General features: G+C 37.1%; 1 protein-coding gene and 2 pseudogenes across 2 annotated transcripts in view; 1 reads left to right on the top strand and 2 right to left on the bottom strand.

Moving 5' to 3' along the window:
• OXR1 (oxidation resistance 1) overlaps positions 1-23813 on the top strand; it is a 365575-nt gene that overhangs the window by 40287 nt on the left and 301475 nt on the right. The window lies entirely within an intron of this gene.
• Positions 12851-13748, bottom strand: LOC114214044 (nucleophosmin pseudogene; annotated as a pseudogene).
• LOC114214028 (eukaryotic initiation factor 4A-II pseudogene) lies at positions 15674-17413 on the bottom strand (annotated as a pseudogene).

Below are 23813 nucleotides of genomic sequence, written 5' to 3'. Positions count from 1 at the left end.
CTCTTCTTTCTCCTCCTGTTTCTTTTCCTCCTCTTCTGGGTCCCCTATTCTGGAAGGTTTCTTGTCTATAACTATTTAATTTTTACTCACTGCTTCAAAGAGAGAGAGTAGGAGATAGTTTTGTTCATTTATCTTCTCTCTTTATGTGGAATATAGGGCTCTGATCAGAGCAAACTCCTATCTCTCTTGTGGCGAGTTCAGTGGGCAGGTGCTTCTCTGTTCTTGAATGACAGCTTTAATCCAGCAAATTAATTTTACATATTTTTCAGTTTTCGCTGCTCTCTCGGTAGGACGCACACAGGTATCAGTATGACTTGTTTGAGGAAAACAGTTGCAATAGGATATTCCCATTAGCTTTCCAGAAGAAAGAAAAGAACTGTGATCAGGTGTTTTTGGAGGTGGATAGGCAAAGCAGGAGGGTGAAGTTGGCCCATCAAAGGCATTTAACCAAGGGATCATACAGGAAAAGATTCTGTCACTGGAGTGGTATTTATCGTGTAATATTTTACTTCCTTCTCTTGACTGTGAACCTCTTGAGCTTTTCTCTCCAGTGCCTGGTATGCTTTGGGCATATAGTAATGCTTATACTATGACTACACATGGGGGGAGTGATCATATATCACTTTTCCCCATGATTATTAGCTTTTCCAGAATCACTCTGGGAGTCAGTTTTGCAAAAGCAGAGAAATCAGGAGCATCATTGGGATTTTGAAAAAAAAAAAGAAAAGAAAGAAAAGTAAAAAGATCATTTTACTATTGAACACAACAAAAGTCTTTTTTTGGGGAGGTAGAGCTACTTTTTCTTGTCTATAACTATTAAATTCTTGGGAAATGATTATACAGTTTGGCCTGGGAAGGAATAATTCAAATTGAGAAAACAATTTCTTTCCAAGGAAATTAAATTGTTTGATCTTCTATGAGAAATACTTGACTTTTAAATGTACTTGGTACACAAAGCCAAGGGAATTGTGAAAGTAATGAACCAGAATTTGCAACACTTAGAGAAACTTTAAGTAGAGCTCAGAGGAATTACATTCATGAAAATTAATTCACAACTTCTAGAAAATATTTAAGAATATTTGTGATTCATTCACTAGCTTTATATTGCAGAATGATATATTTGCACTGTATGAAAGGCTTAGTTACAGTTGGGCTTAATGATAGAAAAAGAATTAGGCTTTCTTTTCTTAGAATATGTAAAATAGCTATATATGATCTTTAAAATGAGTTTAGTGAATTAGATTTTTTTAATATACTTCTTAATCCTACCCCTTTCTTAAAGAGTCATCTTACAAATGTTTTGCCTCAGAGAGTATATGGGAGGGTCTCATCTCAGTAGCAAGGTGAAGAATTTCTTCTTTGATTTATTGGGATTGATTTTTTTTTTTAATGCCTACAGGAGATACATACACGCACGCACGCACGCATGTGATCTTTTTAAAAACTATTGATAAAATGTCAACCCAAAAACTGATGATGAAATTATATAATTTCCTTTTATTTCAGTAACAATCTAAGGTCTAGTTGACTGAAAAAGTTTTGAGTTTGCATTTATGCTTGGCCTTATTAATTTCTAGAAGGAAAAAATTAATACAAAATAATTTTTTGACTGAATTACGGTTTTGGTACTCTGTAAACATCTTTCTAGCTTTGATATTCCATTTGTCAACGAAGAGAACTTGTCAGAAAAGAGAACTAAATTGATTTAGCTTGAAAGTTAAGGATCCTGTTACTTTCTTGCTTTCCTAATTAAATCCAGTGAATATTAAGTATCCTTTGTATGTGGAGTAGTGGTAGGTGTTGGCTATTAGTGACATTCTTAGAAGAAAGAAAGATGTGACTCATTATTCAATAAATCAATTCATTAGCAGAAAATCAATCCAGATTCTTTCAAAAAGAGCCCTGAGCCTTCCAAAGGGGTCTTGGCCTCCTTGAACACTGAATTTATTTCAATTTCAAGGTAATTCCTGCCAATGAGTGCTGAGCCAAATGAGGATGCAACTGTTTATACGCATAGCAAAAAGATAGTAAAAGCCTTTGACTTCAAAACCTAAACTGTGGATAAACTAATATAGGCCTGAAAAATAATAAATCATTATATGGATGACTGGTATAAGCAGAAGAAGAGTGGTGGAATGTGTATAAAAACCAACTCTAAAATAAATGTCTCAGAGAAAACAGCAATAATTTCTAATGATCTATTTTGTACTAAACTCTAAGCTTCTCAGGATTTATCTATTTCTGTTGCATCTGTGGCCTCAAGAAATGATTGTCTGATTATATGTGTCTTCCAAAAACGATTCATTTGTTCAGAAATACTTATTCATCTACTTCTTCACTCCTTTATTCATTTAATAAATTGTTATTGAGCATCTACTAGGTATTAGGTACTAAGTTAGTTGCTGAGATTATTGCAGCAAATAAGACCTACACTGTTTTTGCCCTTATACAATTAATTACAAAAATGAGTGTTTAATTATATTTGAGAGGAAGGAAAAGTATCTTATGAGATGGGAATGATTTATAGGGAAATTTGAACTAATGTTCAGAAGAGAGGTTTCTCTGTGAAAATGGTGTTTAAGCTGAAACCTCCATGTGTGCAAACTTCCTGGGTTGGGGAAGGGCTGATGTCATCAAGGATGATACAGAGGGAGGGAAGAGAGTGCCTTGGCATGAGGCAAGGCAGGATCTTGTGTAGCACTTTAGGTCAGGTTAAACATGTAGATTTTTATCCAGTGGATACCCATTATGTACTATACTGTGAAGGCTCAAAAGAGTGAAAGACATATCCAGCTCATTCAAGAAGCTCTTAGTATCATAAGGGAGACATATAAATGATGCTTTTTTTCCCATATGAAATTTCTGCAGGAGAGGTTTCTTTACTCTCCATTTTATCCCCTGTCCCTAATGCAGTAGATTTGTACTCAGTAGTAAATATATGTTGGTTGTGTATTTCTTTATAAATATTCATAATGCAATAGTAAGGCTTTACTTATCCAGGGTCCTTGATTTCTGTACAACTCTTTGAATCTTAGAACTCTGGCCTTTTAGCATCCAGAGAGTTTAAGCCTTCAGGCTACTTTGCCTTTGATCCTTTATGATTAAAATATATCCTCTTAGATATAGTGACACCCAAGGGGCCTGTTCCATGTTCCGGACAGCAAAAGTGCTGGACTATAAAAGACATTGAGCATACAACATATTACAGTAGCATCATAGGAAGTGAACACTTTAAACTGCTTAGGACCTTGTCGTGACCCTGCTACTCACTAGCTCTGTGATGTTTTAATTTTCTTACCCTCAGTTTCTCAGCAATAAAATGGAGAGAAACATAGAACCTACTTAACAGGATTATTGTGAGGATTGAATGTGAAAATGCCTGTAAAGGTTTTTTTTTTTTTTTTAAGATTTTATTTATTTATTTTAGAGAGAGAGAGGGAAGGAGAGAGCGTCAGCAGGGCGAAGGGCAGAAGGGGAGGGAGAGTAAGAGGGGAAGAGTCCCAAGCGGACTCCACGCTGAGCATGGAGCCCGGATGCGGGGCTCTACCCCAGGACCCTGAAATCATCACCTGAGTGAAACCAAGAGCCAGAGGCTCAATCAGCTGAGTCACCCAGGGGCCTCCCTATAAAGTTATTATATTTCCAATACATATTCATATTAAACACTTAAAAATGTTATGTGGTTTTTTATTATTGTTGTTACTAAGTTGCCCTCACAATTCTTGTGAGATACTAGTAGTGCTAGCATTTGAGCTCAGGTTTTTTTCTGACAACTTCCACTGTTGACTGTTACCAGGCTGTCCCAGGGTTTTTGTGTCTCTCAGGAAATTTCCTCAGCCATATCCAGTAGCATAAAAATCAATCCTCAGAATCCCAATAGGCAACCTATCCTTCAAATGCTGGGATGGGGAAAATTGGCCCTGAGAAAATTGGCCCCCAAATCGAGCTACATCTCCTGTCTCAGACCGAGCTGTAAATATGAATGCTTTTTAAGGTCTAACTTTGGAAACGATCACCAGACATCTTTAAAATTGTCACCATACATAACAGTGTGCCGCTTTTAACATCAAGAACCAAACAGACCTTTGGGCTGTGAGCAATTCTTACATAAATGTTTTTTATCAATTTCCATAACCTAATTTATTTTGGCAGGGAAAATTCCTGAACAAATATAATCATTTTTCAAGGTGAAGTGCACAGGGAGTCAGGAGCTTTTAGACCAGAACTGTGACCTGAAGTAGAATTATCTTAATGATCGAGTCAGGCAATGTGCACCTCTATTTTTCTTGGTTAACTGAGGAGATTGAACTATAATTCTTAAGTGTATTTGGGGTGATTTCTCTTTTGGTGTTTTTCTATATTTTCCAAAAGCTTTATAATAGATACATGTTATTTATGTAATCAGATGAAACATTTAACTTTAAAAAAGATGTATATTTCATTGAAGAATGATGTTTATATTTCTTCTATAATCCTATTTGTTTTTATTTTCCTATAAAGGGAACACTCATGCTCAACATGTTATAGAAATTTAGTGATAGATGTTAACTTGCTGTTCTAAAATCTATTTTTGATAAATACCATATGAGTTTCCATTGCTTGCCAGGGAATCCATTTGGTTGTCTATAACTGACTTAGAACATTTTTTGGCAAATAACTGAAGAAAAATTTGTTTTAGACAAGGCTCAGCTTTGCCTTCATTTAAAGCTTTTAAAAATGTATGCCTTATTTTTCTAGAGTTGTTACTGATCTGCTGTATTCATCATATTCAGAGCCTGTTTTTAGTATGTTTATTCTATGATAATATTTGGTTTTGGCTTTGATTTTGATCTAACACTACTTTTGAATATGTGGCCATTTGATATTGGTCCAAAACATGTATTCAGTACGTATGTGGGTACCTGACCCTAGGAATTCTATTGTACTCCCTATGCACTCCTCTCAGAATTAACTAACCCTTCCAGTACTGCCTGTGATTTATTAATGTATGCACAATATTTTTAGAAAGACATCAATCTATCAAGCTTAAGACTCTAAAATCTTTAGAATTTTATAGTATCCTGGATATAATTAGTGAAATTGAATAAGAGCTAATCAAGACAAATTTTCAGTAACACTGAAAAGACTTTTTAACCGGTTGGTTAAAGGTCAGTAATTAGATTTGAACTCCATGCTATCAGGAAAACACTCTTAATTGGATGTTTCCTAGTTTTTAAAGCAGACCCAGTTCTCAGTGTATATGGTGGTTAGCATATTGTAAATAAGGAAATAGAGTTAAAATACAGCTAATGCTATATCTACTTTTAATTGAATAGCTTATAATAGTTTTGTCATTTGTACTGCAATGTCCTTTCTTTTCTCTTTAACCAATAATATTTTTTAGTCCTAATAAGGAGCTAAGGAGCTATGCTAAATTTCTGAACTTTATAAACTAATTTATGTTATTTGGGATTTTTCTTTCTGGCATTAATTTTTTTTTTTTTTTTTGGTGTTTGGTTTGTAAATGTGCTATCAGTGATTTAGCATTGATGAAAGGACAAATGTTTCCTATGTGACAAGTGCCAAGAGATCATGCATGACTCCCAGGTGACACAGTTGGAGTGTTTTCTGTCATATGTAATTCAAAGAGAAAAGAGACCATGTTGAACTGGAGAACTCAGGACAAAGGAAACCAGTGGGTATTGATTTTCTATCATGTGCCAGACACTATGACAGGATCAGTACATGTGTGATCTCATCTAACATACTCAAGGTCAATAGCAAACAGAAAAAAATTAGAATTCAGAATCAAATCCTTCTCACCCAAACTTGATATTTTCCTCACTCATACCACTTAAATTCTTTAATAGGATATTTTTGAGATATATCAGGAAAGCTTGGTAAGTATTAGGCACATAGGGAGATGGTCTATTAGAGGAGGTCATCGAGGGTACATGACCACCAGTTGACCCATGAGCTGGACCTGGGCAGTTGGAAGGTCCTCAACCCCTCCCCTGTCCTTGGAGTGTGAATTCCACTTACCTTCTCCATGCTAGAAGCTTTCCCCAGGGTACAACTCTGAGATAGAAATGTGTTGCTGAGACCTTCTGGATAGTATGTGTGACTGAACCTAGTTAAGGCTTCTTATAAACTTTAGCGATTCTGGTGGGCAGGAGCAGAGATCTACTCATCTTGCAGCTGTCCAAGACAAGCCTCATAGCTAAGTTGCCTTGCTTATTCAACCTACCACCTACCAGTCTGGAGTGGTATGCCTCTTTCTTTGGGCTCTCCCTGAGCTCTGTATATGGAGACCTATTTCACATTTCACTTGGGAAGCTCCTGAGGTGGCAAACCAACAGATGGGTGGGGATGGGATATTAAAAATGGGAAGCACCAAGAACATTCTGGTCAGAACCACATGGGTAAAGGATGGATATCAGAAAGGGTGTTAGAGCAACATGAAGTAGTTTAGACTACTACCAGATCGGAACAGCCTTTGGTGGGGTGGTGAGAATACAGACTGAAGAGGAAGGTTAGCAACATATTGTAAAGGACTTTTAAATGCCAAGATAAGGAGTATGGACTTAATTAGGAAAGCAGCAGGGAGCCACTGAAGGTTTTGTGTAGAGGAGCAATATGATTATCACTGACAGCAGTCTTAATAAGGCTTAATAAATTGGACAGTTTATAACCTTAGGCCAACTGCTGAGCAGAAGCCAAAAGCTGTGCTGCAGAATTAGCAAACCAATTACCGTGAGGAATGATGGCCTGGATTTAATCTGAGTCATCCTTTATAACAGAGTAGAAACTCCTGGAAATATGAACAAATATGTGAAGTGACAGGTGACGTGTCTTCTCAGAACTGACTTCCTGTATTTGACTCCCCAGTGGCACACGGTTAAAATGCCTTACCATAATTTACTTTTCACCACGTTTAAAACCTCTCTTCTTTGTCAATATTCATTGTATTTTTATGGTTTTTCAGTAGGCCTAAAACCAATTGCCAACTGTCTCATTACTTGCCAAGAGGGAAGACATCATTATGTTATCTGCAGTTTGATTTAATAGCTGATGTTGACTACAGGACAACATTGAAATTTCAGTTCTAGTAACCAAGATTTTTTTTTTTTTAATTTAGAGAGTAGGCTACATAAGAACCTATAATTTCCTTTATCTTTTGATTATTTTAAAAGACGTGTGTGTGCGCGCACGTGCATGTGCACAGGCATGCAGGGGCAACAACGGAGAGCAAGAGAGAAAGTATGCATATGTGTATGTAGAGGAAGCAATAGATATTTATCATATTGCTTCCTTCTGGGGAATAGTTCCTGGCAAAAAAAAAAAAAAAATGCATAATTAAGTTTCTTATGCAACACGTTCTCTTTCGTACATTCTGGTGATTAGTTCTCCTCTCACCTTACCACTTCCATAGTCAGAAATTTTTGCCCCCTTGTCAGAATTCCAATATCATTTTGAATTTAGGTAATTTTACTTGTTATCTCATGTAAGTTTTTTGTCTTTTTCCCCTTACTAGATTGTACATCCCTGGAAGACCTGTTTCTACATTTGGAGTATAGTGTGGTACCTGGCTCAGTGTGTTATCTTCAAATAGTTACTCCATAACTTTGAAGTTTTCCTTTCTTAGAACAACCTTGCTTGGGCTTCCATTCACTCAACAGATGTTGAGAAACTCCTAAATATTTTGCCAGGTAAACAGAACACAGGCCCCTCTCTTAAAAAATTTATAGACAGGGGCGCCTGGCTAACTCAGTCAGTAGAGCATGCGACTGTTGATCTCAGGGTGATGAGTTCAGACCCCACATTGGGCATGGAGCCTACTGGAAAAAAAAAACTAAAAACAAAAAACAAAAAACAAGCTTATAGACAATCATATAATTACAATATAATCTAAAAGTGTTGTGATTGGTGTAGGTATAGTGTGGAGGCAACCACAAGGTTAGAGAATGTCTTATTAGAGGAGATGACCTTTTATCCGAGTTGTAATATATTTTAAAAAAGGAAAAATGTAAAGATGAGAAAGCAGGAGAGATGGCTATAACAGAATATACATGGACCTGAGCGTAGGAGAGAATGGTGACATCAGATTGCTCCTAATTTAGGACAAACTGATGTGAGGACTGGTCATTTATAAAGCTGGAGCAGATCCTGAAGGTATTTTTGTTAACACACTATCAGATGTCACTAAGATTTCTTTATTACAATTTAAAGTTACAATTGAAAACTAATTGGATGCTAAGTTCTTTTTTTTAATAGATTCTTTTTTCTAAAGATTTTATTTATTTATTTGACAGAGAGAGCACAAGCAGGGGGAGTGGCAGGCAGAGGGAGAAGCAGGCTCCCCGCAAAGTAGGGGGAGCCTGATGTGGGACTCGATCCCAGGACCCTGGGATCATGACCTGAGCCGAAGGCAGTTGCTTAACCAACTGAGCCACCCAGGTGCCCTGGATGCTAAATTCTTGACAAGGTGGTCAGTTAGTGTGATTTCCATTGCCATTTCTTTGAAAGAAAAAAGGTTGTTTGGTTAAAAATAGTTTTGTCATTTTAGACTTTACAGGCACATTTAGAATACATTGGGAATTAGGATTCTAGTATCTTTTAAGAAGGATAATAATAGTACCTACTTTTAAGGTTATAAATTTTCAGTGAGATAATGCAAACAAAGTGATTAGCATAGTGCATGGCACACATAGGACCCAGTGCATTAAGGATTGCACAAGGGATGGTGCGAACGCTCTCTTACAGCCTAGTCCTTCTGGTCTGCTATTTTTAAAGTAATGTTTGCACCTTGGGACAAAGTGCTGCTTGTATAGCTACTTCTGATCTCCAGATTTAAACCAAAAATAGCAGCTTTTGAAGATTTTATTTTATTGAGTGACTTGGACATTTGAGGCTGGTGAGATTTGATAGGGGTCGTTGCTCAGGATTTATCAGGTTTTCTCTTAACTTAAAATGTTCATTAACATTACAAAGAAACCAGATTGATGCGTAGGAAGGAAGAGTGTTATAAAAAGACTTATAGGAATATTACACCTCAAATAGATTTTCTCTGTGCCTAATGCATCATTTTTCATGTCTTAATATGTATGTTTTGAACTATCAAGTTTCATCTCTGCCTTATATCAGCTGTGTGACTGCATCTGAAAAATGGCAATAATAGTATCTATGTCACAAGACCATTGGAGGGTTATACAATAATTCACATAATGTACCTAACATGGTGGCTGTCAGGTACTAAATGTTCCATTGGTCTTAGCATTTGGAACTCTACTACTATGTAAATATGACAGGACTGTGCAAGTAAGACAATTTGTGCAAATCAGAGAGAATGCACACTTCTTAAAATTTTAGATTTATCACTCAGATCTGAGTAAGGCTGATTACAGTATGTTATGTATAGTCCTGTTCTGAGGAATTAATTATTTCTCACCTAGACTTTGAGCCTGAGGAAATTCATTCATTTCAAGTGTGATCAGAAAACACCTAATAGTCTAAGTAAATTTCAAATGTGTCTTAAGGCAGTAGATTCATTTATCAAAATTTCTTTTCCTAATATAGCTACAAACACTGTTCACAGAAAAACCTTTTAGTTTCCTAAGCAGCCAAATTTTGTGATGAAAACAAGGACTGCTGGGAGTTCCACCTTTTACCGTTTCATATCAATGTTCTTGTAGTGTCTTTACACCTATGAAATATGTATGGTTCAGTCAGACTCCCAACCAGAAACAGATGGCATACTCAAAATGAGCAACTTGAAGAGAGTTTAATAAAAGGATGACTGACAAAGGGTTGACCAAAGTGTAGGAAATTACAAGGGAGAGCATAGTTACCTCAAGGGACTAGGGACAACAGTGGTGATGAGTGGGTCCTTGACTCCTCCTAGGCATGAAGTGGCTAGGAATGGCAGAGGACAGAGGGCTTGGGGAAAGGGCTGCTTCACTGAAGCTGGGGTCTTCTCAGGGATGCAGCTGTCCACTCAGGATCAAGTGGCCAGAGGTACTCAGGAAAATCCTAAATTTCAACTTTTGATAAAAATACCAGGTTATAGAATGTGATTACAAGAAAGTTAAAAAAAAAAAAGACATTAAATCAATCAAGAGCAGGTTCATTTGGGGCTGTGAAGTCTACAAATTTGGGATTTCATAATCTTTAATTTTTATTTTATCTTGTAAATGAACTACTCAATATATAATATTTGCATAAAAATAAGATATACATGATTCATTTGAAAGTATACTAATATGGTCATCTACTCTCACCACTTTTCCATATATTTAATGCTCTTCTGTATCTTATAATGTCTTTGTTATTTCCTGGCCCTTTGTTCACAACAAAATATCTGATCTTTTGAAATGGTGCCGAAGTTCTTTTCTGTTGATGGTGGTGGTTTGGAATGCTTTAAGAAAAATAACAGTAGTAGAGGTTAGTAAATAGTGTTTATCCTTGCTATGGAGGAAAGTTCAGCAGCCATTGAAAATCATGCTGTTAACCTATTTATTTTTGGAAGAGGAATAGATATCCACAACAACTGGAAAAAGAACAGGTTGCAAAATAGCATATACTTAGGTTGATAGGTAGGTGTGTGATTTTAAATGTATAGATACGTACATAAGTGTATATGTATTGTATGCATATATCCATAAAGATATCTAGAAGAGTCACCCAGATGTTGACAGTGGTTATCTCTGGGTGATGGAATTCATAGTCATTGTTTTACTTCATACTTTTTGTATAATTAAAAAAATATAAAATGAACATGTATTATATTAGTCCTCAGAACATAAATCCTTTTGAGTTTTGGAAAAATGTCATACCCAAACTCATAACCATTAAAAATATAGTACCATTATCAGGAAAATGTAATAAATAAAATATTCCACTCCTATATTTATCACCAAAGACACTGCTGACTCCATTGACATTGGTTGCATTTATTTATTCATGACATATTTGCATGTGACGTTTTGAGAAAGGGAAGCACAGAAGCTTTGTGATGAGTGGTGAACTATGACTTCAGTCACTCTGAGAGCTCTGGATGAGAAAATATATCTTATCTTGACCAAGCATCTTCATTTATCAGAACTCACATTGACGTGAAAGGATGCATTCCTTCAGTCTCCTAACACTGTGGGGAGGCAGGTGCATTGCAGGCTATCGCTTGTCCTCTGTTTGCTCGTAGACAACTTCGAAGCGTCAGGTGGTGTATTGATTGGCTTCATCAAGGTCACATGATGAGTCTGTCTTGAAGATCTTCCAAGTACATCTCAGTCCCTGGAGTCTGCATCCAGTCAATAGACTGTTGGCTCAAAAGCTAAATAGATGACAGACGAACTCATTATATGGCAGAGGCATGGGGAGCTGAAATCCATGGGGCAAATCTGTAGGGCCTCTGAAGAGACTTGTTCTTCTCCATCATGTCCCACTCCCTCTGTGGATCCCTCAGCCCTGCTGTCTGTCTAGATTGCTTCATTGTTGGGGGGACAACGTCTTAGCCATGCTCTAGTTCTTTGTTTCTTATTTGGGCAGTAAGGCAATGAATTTTCTAAATAACCTGAACTTTTTATTTGCCAGTCCAACTGCAATAGTCTGAACTGAAAGATTAATTTCATTTTATGGGATTAGACATAACTTGAAACATGATGGAAATCAGTATGCAAATCAGACTTTACACTAAGCTCTTATTTTTTTCTAGAAATAATACAACTCATCTGGATAAACATGTACACAGTATTCCAACCCTTCTTTAAAGGGTTATAACTGAGCTCTCAGAAAGTCAGTAGCCTATGATACTTAACACTCTGGGGCAGAAAAGAAGGAAAACATTTTTGTGTGAAGGGGAGAAAAATCACTTGTGTTTTAAAAATACCTTTAAATATTGAATGTATATGGACTTGGCAGAATGATGTAGGGGGAAAAGAAAAATTTATATATGGTAGCATTAAGAGAGGAATTTAATGTATAAGAAAGCCATTCTGAAGCAAATTTGACAGTTTTAAATTACTTTCCTTTTAAAGATATAGCACCTTGTAAAATTGATTATGAAATGGAGGTCATATATCTTTATTTGTTAATTTGTAGAACTTATGTTTTAACATTTATCTTTACTCTCTAAAGTCATGAAGAATATATCTTTCTTATCAGTTTCCTTATATCTGAAAAATAAATGTGTCATTCCTTACTGTTTCACTGATGGATCATTTTAGTTTAAGTTTAGTTCCAATAAAGAAGTTATTTTAGAGTTTATGTGAAAAAGTAAATTAGCTGCATTTTAAAATCACTGTAAACCATTAATATGTGCAATCTCTTATAAAAATCACATACTCCTAAATCTTTATACTCATGAAAATAATTATGTTTACTGGTATTTGGTAGTAAAAATAGTTTATATGTAATATAGCTTGAAGTATTAGTAAGATACCACACCATAACTGGTATGGCCAGTGAAGGTATTAATATTTGAGAAGTGTTCTCAAGTCAAAGAGCCTGTGTTCTATTTTCCCAATGCAATTGTTCTATACAGAAACCATGCTTTAAAAAAAAATCACTATACAGTTACTACATTTATTTTTCAGTTTACCTTAACTGAATACTAGTAATTTTTTTTACTTTATTAAAATACTGAGTTTATTTCACATGTATATTTTTGTCTCCCCACCATTTCCATTTGTCTGACCACCACTACTACTGTGTCCTATCATAACATTCCATACATACTTAAAACCAAGCAAAGGGTGGAGTTCCATCTTTAACAGGCATTTTGTACAACACATTCTTGGCAATGGAACCTGGACAACATTTATCAGGCACAGTAGGGAAAGTTCTCACTCTGCATTATAAAAAGGACAGCCGGATATCAACTGTTACAGAAATGAAATAGGACGGAAAATTTTAACAAACTGTTTAAACTATTTTCTTACGAGACTTCCTCCACTGCCAGAGATCCTGAATAGCCTCTTGGTTAGTCATCTAGAAGAATTCTTCACATAACTGATGAACTTGGCTTCCACTTTCGGAAGAGAACCAACCTTTTCTATACTTGCTTGCATTTTTGCTTTAATATCTTCTACAGAACTAGGTCCTTTCAGTTTTTGGGAGTCTCTTCCTGTTTTTTGAAAGATTCTTGACCTTTTGTTTTTGGTGTTGATGGTTTTGAGTCTTTCCATTCTGGTTTGATTTTTGTGCATTTTTGGCTGGAGTATCTCATATAGATTTCTTTACTGGAGCCTTTTCTTCAGCTTGCTCATCATCAGAATCATCATCATCATATTCATCAGCAGCAAGTTTTTACTTTTTTCTGTGGAACCTTGCTACCACTTCCGGGGCAAAACGCTTTCCAGATAAACTAAGGTGGTTCACGTCCTCTTCCTCTTCATCTTCTGACTCTGCATCTTCCTCCAAAGCTACTCAGTGCTGTCTGCTAATATGTGTAGGCCCTGAACCACATTTCAACCATAAGACCACAGGTGGGTTATTTCAAAGCCCCCAAGGGAAACTGTTGGCTGTATAGACATTTTCAAAGTTGCCAGTGTGACTTTAATTGGACTGCCTTCATAATTCATTGCCTCTGTTTCAACAATGTGCAATTCATCCTTTGCACCAGCTCCTAAACTGACCGTTCCTAAAGATAGCTGGTGCTCATTTTCATCATTATCCACCTTAAAGTGATAATCCTTGTCAGCCTTTAGTTCACAACCAAAAAGATAGTTCTGGGGTCTCAGGGGGCTCATGTCCATATCCATCGAATCTTCCATGGGGTGGTGGCACACACTTACGTGGGAGAGAAGGTGGACAGAGATAAACCACTACTGTTCCAGAGAACAGTTGCGCAGGATGGAATCACACAAGGGAAAGGAATACTAGTAATTTTTAAAAATACTTAAAATCTCATCAGATTTAGAAGAGAAGAGTGACACCTTGCCAATGAATTGGTCTTCATTCCTGAAGAGATGACCCATCATGAAAGCCACAGTATGAGGAACTCTTGCTAAATAAGAAAATTACCCTATGTAAACAGAAGCAAGATCAGTGGTCTCAACTTTTTTGAGGGTACATACCTATCAATAAAATATGTGCCTCCAATACATGTTTGTATATGTTAATGAATTATGTATATGAATTACTATAATGTATTCTATACGTGATAAAACATATTCCCAAAATAGAATTATTAACATAAATAGAAACATTAACATCTTTCATACCACTTCCAAATAGATGATTTTGTGGAATACCAGGTATACCCTGCCCCATACACACATACACACTGTTGAAAACATGAGTGTAGAATTCCCATCTTCCCTGGACCTCTTAAAATAGTTCTGAGTCATATAATTGGAAGTCCCAATTGGAAAACTCAGATTTTTTTTTTAACCTATTTAAAGTGTATTAGTCATCTATCACCAAAATATAAGATGCAGTGACCCTCACAAAACACAGTAGTTTAAAACAATAAGCCTTTATTATTATTCACATGCCTATAGATCAGCTGGATGGTTGTGGGCTCAACTGGGCTCACTCTCTGTGGTTAGTTGTTGGGGGAGCAGTTTTGCTGATCTTGGATGGGTTCTCTTACATGGCTCACTGGGGACTGGTTCAGGATTACCTCAGCTGGGACATCTCGGCTCCTTTCTACATGTTTGTCTCTCAGATTCCTTGGGAAGGCTAGACTGGGTAGGTTCTCACCGAGATCTCAGAGAAATAAGATTAGAAACATAAATGACCGAATGCTCTTTCATGCCTCTGCTTTTATCAAGTTTGCTTCTATTTGGCCAAAGCAAAGCAAGTCACTTGACTGAGCTCAGTCAGATTGGGAGGGGAACACAAATGTAAAGAGGAAAAACCATGAATATGAGAGGCCAGTAATTAGGACCATTAATGCAATCAATCTACAATATCAAGAAAGTCTCTTCTCCATTAAATATATGCAAATGGACTGATAATTTCCAGTTAGCTATAAGAGCTACCAGCCAATTATACCTCAGTGTTCTGATTATTTAGGGTAGTTCTCTGGCTATAGAGGCTATAGATGTTTAATTTTTTTTTTTAATAATTCAGCTCATTGGAAGTTTAAGTTAAATGTTAAAATTGTATTCCCAAAGGGTTTTGTCATCACTGACTTAGGTTGTCTGGGCTCCAAGGATGCAATAAAGGTACAATTGTGACTGTCATAATCATGCGTACATTGGTCCCCATGTGGATACTGCTAAGTCTACACAGAACACTGTGAAGTAGAGAAAATAAGCCTCCTTTCATGAAGCATTGGCCTAAAATTAAAGAAGAAATGCAATAGAATTCTATAATTTAAGTTAGAAATTGATAATTCCAAGAAGAAGACACAGTATCCTGTGTCCTGTAGTATATTTTACACAATACATTATTTAAAGAACAAATACCGCCAAAGTGGGGGGGGGGGGGGAAGAGCACCTCTTTTTAAAAAACAAAAATTCTGAATGATCACTTTGTGTCTATTTTTGAGGTAATTTATAAATGTCCCAAATTCTGTGTTACCATCTTAGAAAAAATTGTTCATTTATTTTTTTTAAAGTGAATATACAATTTATTTAACATTCAAACTTCATTAAGACATGTGCAATATGGCAATTTTACTGGGATTTAACCCTACCTAGGATATGATTGCTTGCTGGGGCTTAGCAACAGGGTCCAGTTCACACTTAGCACTAATTAAATACGTTATTGAATAAATACAATACCAAACAAAATGCATTCAAATGCTTTCTAAAAAAAAAAATCAATTTTAAAGGCCTTTCTATTCAGGCTAATGACAAACACAATAAAGGCAGATATGCTAGTTTAACATAATTGGCTGATTTTATACAGCACTTATATCTTTTAGTCCACAAGTATATTATTAAATGATAGAGAACATCTAATACAACCATTTCTACAGAACTAGGAAATAAATTTCTAAGAAAGAAAGATTTTACAGACCCCATCTTTTATACCCAACCCCAACAGTCTAACTCTAAAGAGAATAAAGCCAATGCCTTTCCTCACAAGAGCTCACGACTAAAGTCGCTTTGCTATCAAAATCTGTATTTCTGATCCGTTATGAGCATTGAGACAAGATTCAAATATTCCCAAAGAAAGAAGCACAATGCACGTTGTGATCACCTATTCAGCAACAGCGAGCACTGCATTCAAAACTATCTCATCCCAGGAATTAAATAAGGTCAGCCACATTCATTGGCATTTCCTCCACTGTAGTATTGTAGAAAGTCTCAATGTCACGAAGAATCCTCTTGTCTTCTTCAGTAACAAAGTTTATAGCCACACCTTTCCTCGCAAATCGACCCCCTCTGCCAATTCTGTGAATACAGTTTTCACGATTGGTAGGTAGATCATAGTTTATAACCAGTGACACTTGTTGCACATCAATCCCACGAGCCAACAAGTCAGTAGTGATCAAAACACGGCTTGACCCTGATCGGAATTCCCTCATGATAACATCTCTTTCCTTCTGGTCCATGTCACCATGCAGAGCAGAAACTGTGAAGTCCCTGGCATGCATTTTCTCAGTGAGCCAGTCCGCCTTGTGCCTTGTATTGAGAAAAATAACAGCTTGAGTAATCGTCAGTGTCTCGTACAAGTCACAAAGTGTATCCAACTTCCATTCCTCTCTTTCAACATTAATATAAAACTGTTTGATTCCTTCAAGGGTCAATTCTTCCTTTTTCACCAGAATTCGAATTGGATCTCTCATGAATTTTTTGGTCACTTCCAACACATCAGTTGGCATTGTGGCAGAAAGCAACACAACCTGAATACTCGTATTTAATTTTTGGAAAATCTCATAGGTTTGATCCTTAAACCCTCGGCTCAACATTTCATCTGCTTCATCCAAAACAAACATTTCGATCCATTTTGAAGAAAGATATCTTCTGTTTAACATATCAAATACTCTCCCTGGTGTACCAACAACAATGTGTGGTGCTTCAGCCTGCAGTTTTTGCATTTCATTCCGAACATTGGTTCCACCAATGCAGGCATGACAAGTTGCTCCCATATAGTCTCCAAGTGCCAGAATTACCTTTTGGATCTGTTGAGCCAGTTCTCTGGTGGGGGCCAATACTAGTGCTTGGGTCTTCTTGAACTCAATCTCCAACTGTTGCAGGATGGAAATAGCAAATGTGGCTGTCTTGCCAGTACCTGACTGAGCTTGAGCAATCACATCATACCCTTTAATACAAGGAATAATAGCTCTCTGTTGAATAGCTGAAGGCTTCTCAAAACCATAAGCAGAAGAAGAGACTCCTTTAAATTCATATCGTCAAAGTTACCAACAATCTCATTCCAGTTGCTCTCGATGACACCATCAGGGTCCATTCCCTCTGGGCCTCCATGTTCTCTCTTATAATCCGCGGAGCCACCAGACATGATTTGAAGACCCACTCAGCGCCCAACTGGAAAAGCAAAATTGTTCATTTAAAGCATTTTAAAATATTCAAAAGACTAAGAGTAATAACATCTTCATCTTAAGTCACATTATGTAATTTTCTGTGTTTTCTAGATGTACTGGTTCAAATAAAGAGCTGAAGGACTTTTCAGAATGCATATTCACCCTTATAGCTTTAACTATCATTTCTGGAATGCTCATTTTTTGCCATTTTAGAGCATTCATTTAGTACTCATAACTCTGTAGCTAAGTTTATTGCCCCAGATTTACAGTTTAAATAGATTTGGGAAAGTTAAGTAACTTGCCCAAGGTCACAATCAGCTGTAGAGTCAGAACTAAACCCTGTGCTGTCTAATCTTAATCATTACACTGTATTGCACTTATTATTACATAGATTTTTAAATATTCAGAACTTTTAGAAGATGAATAATATGAACAGTGCATACAACGGAAGTCAAAATGGTCCTTGGTATTGGCCAGGAGAGAAGGTCCTGGGGCTGGCCGGCATAAATATCCAGCATTTCCCTAGGGTTCTAGATGCCTCTGACTCTAGATGCTTCTAGATATTCTAGTTGCTTAAAACATTAATGTTGACCCAGCCATGATTGTGTTTTCACGAGCCAACTTCTCATTATTATTTGGTCCCACAACAACCAATAGTGTCTGGCCCTATGGGAGTTTGATTTCTTATAATTGATTAAATTTGCATCTAGTTAAATAAAAATTAACCAGGAAAAGTGTTTCAGGGGATTCTTTGGCTTTTATCACTGTACACTTAGTCTTTCAAAACTATGTATGTTACCCTCAAAGTGCACTTGATGAATACCCTAAAAATGAAGATCTATTCTAAAATGTAGTTACCAACTATCCTTTTGACCATCCTTACTTTATCAGTAAAACAACCTCAGGTATTCAGTTTTGGAACTGTCATTCAAATTAAGTGAACAGGCTTCATTTAAGGAACTATTTCTGTATTTCTGGAACTATAGCTAAGACGTATTCTAGAAGCAATTTGAGAGAATAAGTTGGCTAAACTCCGGCAGGTGAATTAGCTCTTCCCAAGGTGCTTCTAAATAAAGTTAACTTTCTAAGCCTCTGTTATACTCATATAACTGTGCCAGAACAGTTGTTTATTTACTGTAGTTCTACCATTATTTAAACCTTTGGTAAGGCAAAACTAGATTTTAAAAAGTAGAGGAAACATTGGCTATGCATGTGGGCAGCATTTTTAACCACAGAACATGAGGATAGAATGAAAGCTGTAATCTCTCAAGAGCTTGCTCCCCTTTGTCCAAGAGATGAATCCTACCTCTTTACCCTCAGGAGCCTCTCTCCATAAAAAAATAATTCCATCATACTACCTTAGATAAATACAGTGAAAAGGCGAATTTCCTTAAAGTCCTTTATCAAGAAGTTTTTCAATGAAGTAATTATTTCTTTCTTAGTAAAAAACTAATCTTTATCCTTTGGAGAAAAATTAGAAAATGCATGTAAACAAAAGGGAGAATATAAGAATTATCTATAATTCAATCATCCAAGTAAACCTGTAACTATTGTGGCTTTCCTAGGATTTTTCTGTATATTTAATGGATTCATACTGTTGTGATTTATCATTTGCTTTTTCCTACTAAAATATATACTGTAAATATTTCCCATGTCATTAAATATTCTTCAATAATATGATTTTAATGGCTACCCAGTAAAAGAGGGCAAACATTCTATTAAATATTCCATTATGTGCTTAATCAAGTTCTCTGTGTCACAATTAGATTGTTTCTTAATTTTTCACCTTTAGGATAACACTACAATAAGCATACATCTAACAAAATCCTCCAACATCCAGAATTATTTCTTTGGCATAAATTCATAATAGTGGAAATAATGGCCAAGTGTGTGTAAAATTAGAAGTCTGTAATGAATTTTGTCAGATTGTCCTCTTTTAAGGTCTTACCCCACCAGCAATTTTATGAGATTCAAATTTCCTTGGACTCTCTCTATTATTGATTACTATATTTTAATTTTTTCCTCCATCTGAGGAATTATTTTAAATGATGCCTTATTTTATTCATGTTTCTTTTATTAGTGAGAATGAACATTTTTCTTATGCATTTTAGTGTTTACATTTCTTCCTTTTGAAAATATAGGTTTCTCTTTAAACCGTCTCCAAGATTGTTATCTGTTTAGCCTAATTTGAACAGACATTTCCTTCAACATAATAAAAAAAATAATTTGAAGACTAATTTGAGATTAGCCCATGAAAACTGAGTACTGCAGTTCACTCAAGTTTGTAGGCATTTGGCATATTTTTAACTTCAGACAATCTCAGGATGCTGAGATTGAGCCCCACATTGGGCTCTGTGCTCAGCGTGGAGTCCGAGATTCTCTCTTCCTCTGCCCCTCCCGCTTGTGCTCTCTCTCTCTCTCTCTCAAATAAATAAATAAATCTTTAAAAAAAAAGATCTGAACAAAGACTTGTGAGGAAAGGAAAGCAAATACATAACACCTGTGCAAAAGCAGCTTCTCAGTGTCAAACATCACTGCACCTCTCTGAGGGAATGGTGTTGACATAGGTCTATTTATTTGTTCATTCAGTAAATACGTGCTCAGGACTGGCATCAGGGGAGTGGGCTGTGATTTTAAGAAGTTAGGGAAGGCCTCTGATAAAAGAGGAAATATAAATGGAAACTTCTTGAAGAGGGAGCATGGAAGGAACACCCAGTATGGAACAGAATGAACAAGGGAGAGGAGTAGGAGCTGAGGTGGAGGTCAAGGGCCAGACCACAAAGGGCCTGCTAGGCTGACTGGAAGAGGGTGCCTGGAACTGCTCCTCACTCTCTAGGTAACTCTCTGTGCCTGGGCTGCTTCATCTATTGTATGGGATAATGACGCCTCCCTCAGTAAGTTGTTGTAAAGATACAGTGTGCTGATCCATCTAAGGTGCTTAGAACAGGGCCTGGCACTTTAAAGGGACAGCAGTTGTCCGTTATTATTATTATTATTTAAAAAGAGATTTCATTTGAGTGAGAGAGAGAACGAGAGAGAGAGAGAGAGAGAGAGAGAGAGAGAGCATGAGCGGGGAGGAGGGGCAGAGGGAGAGGGAGAAGCAGGCTCCCCACTGAGCAGGGAGCCCGGTGTGGGGCTCCATTCCAGGACCCTGGGATCATGACCTGACCAGAAGGCAGACGCTTAACCAACTGAGCCACCCAGATGTCCCCTGCTATTATTTTTTTAATTGCTATCCAGACTCTAAAGACCTGTAATTTATGGCATATCCATCCCACTTTTCTTATTTTGTATGTCTTCTTATATTCGGTCTTTTAAAATAATCATGCCTGAATCTCAAGTAACTTTGTTACTTGTTGTGGAAAATATTCATATTCATAAACTGATGTTTTCTGTCCTTCAAGAAGTGGGGTTATAGGTGACAAAAAGGAGTTTCAGTGTGGTCCTAGACTACTTCTGGAGCATCTCAGTACATGGATGAAAGTGATATTCTCTGCATAAGGCACTGAATAATTCCTAGCTTATTTCTCTAGGAACATGATCAACTTCAGAGAATATAGTGATTAAGAGTGAAGACTCTGGAGACAGATTGTGTGGGTTTGAATTTGAGCTTTGCTGCTTGCTCAGTGGTAGCCTTGGGCAACTTTTTAAAACTCTTTATGCGTTAGTCTCTTTATAACATTAGGAATGATAATAGTACCTCTGTCAGAGTTTCTGTTCTTTTTTTTTAAAGATTTATTTATTTGACAGAGAGACACAGCGAGAGAGGGAACACAAGCAGGGGGAGTGGGAGAGGGAGAAGCAGGCTTCCCGTGGAGCAGGGAGCCGGATGCGGGGCTCGATCCCAGGACCCTGAGATCATGACCTGAGCCGAAGGCAGACGCTTAAGGACTGAGCCATCCAGGCGCCCCCAGGGTTCTTTTTTGAGGATTAAATGAAAGCATAGGGAATACTACTTACAATATTGCCTAGCTTGTAGTAAATAATTAAGTACTATTACTACAATCAGTATTTTAAAGTGACCAACAGTAAATAAGTAAATGAAAATTGGAATTACCACATCAGGAAATTTGTCAGAAATATCTTTGACATTCTCATATTTCCCCCCTCTCACTACAACTAAGTGAAAATTGCCTCATCAGTGATTTCTTCCCATTGATCTTAATGCTGTGCTCCCACATTTGGTGGACTGACTCATGACTGCGTTCACTGAAGCCGGGAGACGGCAGCACACAGCTTCCTGGAAGACTTCAACGACCAGGCTCACAGCTGTGAGTGATGTGGGTCTCAGAGTCTCAGCTCTCGTTCTGGATACATTTTTAAGAAAATAAAAGAAACGGGTATATTCTGAAGGAAACATCACTGTGTATTGGAGCCAATTGCTTTAACTTGGCAGCTGCTGTTATTGTGACATGACTGTGGCTGTTTTTCCTTTCTTCCTGGAATATTAGCACAGGAATATTAATTTCTGTAATTCTATTATCTGCAAGGAGAGTGCTTGATTATTTGGAGCTCTGTGAAGAAGAGGTTCTGCAGACTAATCTGATCCTCTAAGAAAGTCTGAGAAATCTCTTGGATAAAAGGCTAGTGATAAATCAATGTGTGGTATCTCAATATGGAATAAATAATCAGATATCTGGGGGCAGATGGGCTTAGTTGGAGACAGGAACTGGGATGTTTCTGCCCTTAACCTTAGTGATGAAAATATTAGCATCTATAGCATTTACAATACATCTGGCCACAAATACAATTATTTCTGGGCGCCTGGGTGGCTCAGTTGGTTAAGCGACTGCCTTCGGCTCAGGTCATGATCCTGGAGTCCCAGGATCGAGTCCCACATCGGGCTCCCTGCTCAGCAGGGAGTCTGCTTCTCCCTCTGACCCTCTTACCTCTCATGCTCTCTATCTCTCATTTTCTCTCTCTCTCAAATAAATAAATAAAATCTTTAAAAAAAAAAGAGTAATTTAAAAAAAAATACAATTATTTCTAATGTTGTTTAAATAGAAACTTCTGGGGCACCTGGGTAGCTCAGTTGGTTAAGCCTCCGACTTTTGATTTCAGCTCAGGTCATGATCTCAGGTTCTTGGGATTGAGCCCCAAGTTAGGCTCCAGGCTAACTCCAGGTGGGGGGGGTCTGCTTGAGGATTTCTCTCCATCTCCCTTTCCCCCTCCCCCCTGCTCGTGTGTGCCTGTGCATACTCTCTCTCTCTCTCAAATAAATAAATAACTCTCAAAAAAAAAAAAAGAAACTTCTGTGATGATGGAAATGTTCAATAATTGCACTGTTCCATACTGAGGAACCAAGTTTATTATCTTATTTAATTTTGATTAATTTAAAATTTAAAGCCACATGTGGGTAGTGCAACCATATCGGGCAACATGATCACTTAAATAAGTATAAGGTCTATTTTTCTCAAATAAGAAGAAATCTGGAACTAGAAAGTACAGGAATACTGTGGGTGCTTAAAGATATTTATTGAGGCAATGAGTTCCTTCAGTGTCCTTTCTCAGCAGCCCTAAGTTTTTTTTTTTTTTTTTTAAGATTTTATTTATTTATTTGACAGAGAGAGAGATAGCAAGAGAGGGAACACAAGCAGGGGGAGTGGGAGAGGGAGAAGCAGGCTTCCCGCGGAGCGGGGAGCCCGATGTGGGGCTCGATGCCAGGACCCTGGGATCATGACCTGAGCCGAAGGCAGACGCTTAAAAACTGAGCCACCCAGGCGCCCCACAGCCCCTAAGTTTTAACTTTCATCCTCTTGGTCACAAAATGGTTGCACCCTGATGCATTTACTCTGTATTCAACTTAAGAAAGAAGTTGGGTAAATCAGTTAGGCCTTTACCTTGAGAGGCTCTTCTGTATTAATCCCAAAGACTTTCACCTACCTCTACTTGGCCAGCACTTGTCACATGGCCACCTCTGCCTGTAAGAGAGGCTGGATGTTCCAAGTATTTCTCTTACTAACTTTTATTGTAGAGAAAGCAAAAGAAAGAGAAGGTTAGAATGGATATGGAGTGTACTGGTCTATGGTTTTGCCATAGCAGACATTTAATTAATTACCCTATGAAATTCCATAATTCCAGGCCTGGAGTAGTTGCTGTCTTTTTCAAAGATCTGGGTGATAAATTATAGATGACACTAGATTTGGGATTTAAGACTGTTTAGTACCATATAGAATATAGGACTAGAACTTTGATGTATTGGGATGATAGAGAATTTTACATTTTCGAAAAACTGACTAATGACTGACTAATGTAAGTGGACTTTGACATATTAAAAACAACTTTGGTACTTAGGAAATAAAGATATTAGAGTTAGAAATTCAAAACTACCTGTCAGCATATATAAGTAGCTCATGGTTATGGGATTCGTGATAGGCATGGTTGGGTGTACCATGTGCCT

This window comes from Eumetopias jubatus, unplaced genomic scaffold (assembly GCF_037043125.1).
Source record: "Eumetopias jubatus isolate StellerSeaLion01/CBP00866 unplaced genomic scaffold, mEumJub1_p1.0 scaffold_4, whole genome shotgun sequence".
NCBI classification, from domain to species: domain Eukaryota; kingdom Metazoa; phylum Chordata; class Mammalia; order Carnivora; family Otariidae; genus Eumetopias; species Eumetopias jubatus.
Note: the sequence above shows the minus strand (reverse complement) of the source record. Positions and strands in the feature narration are given on the sequence as shown.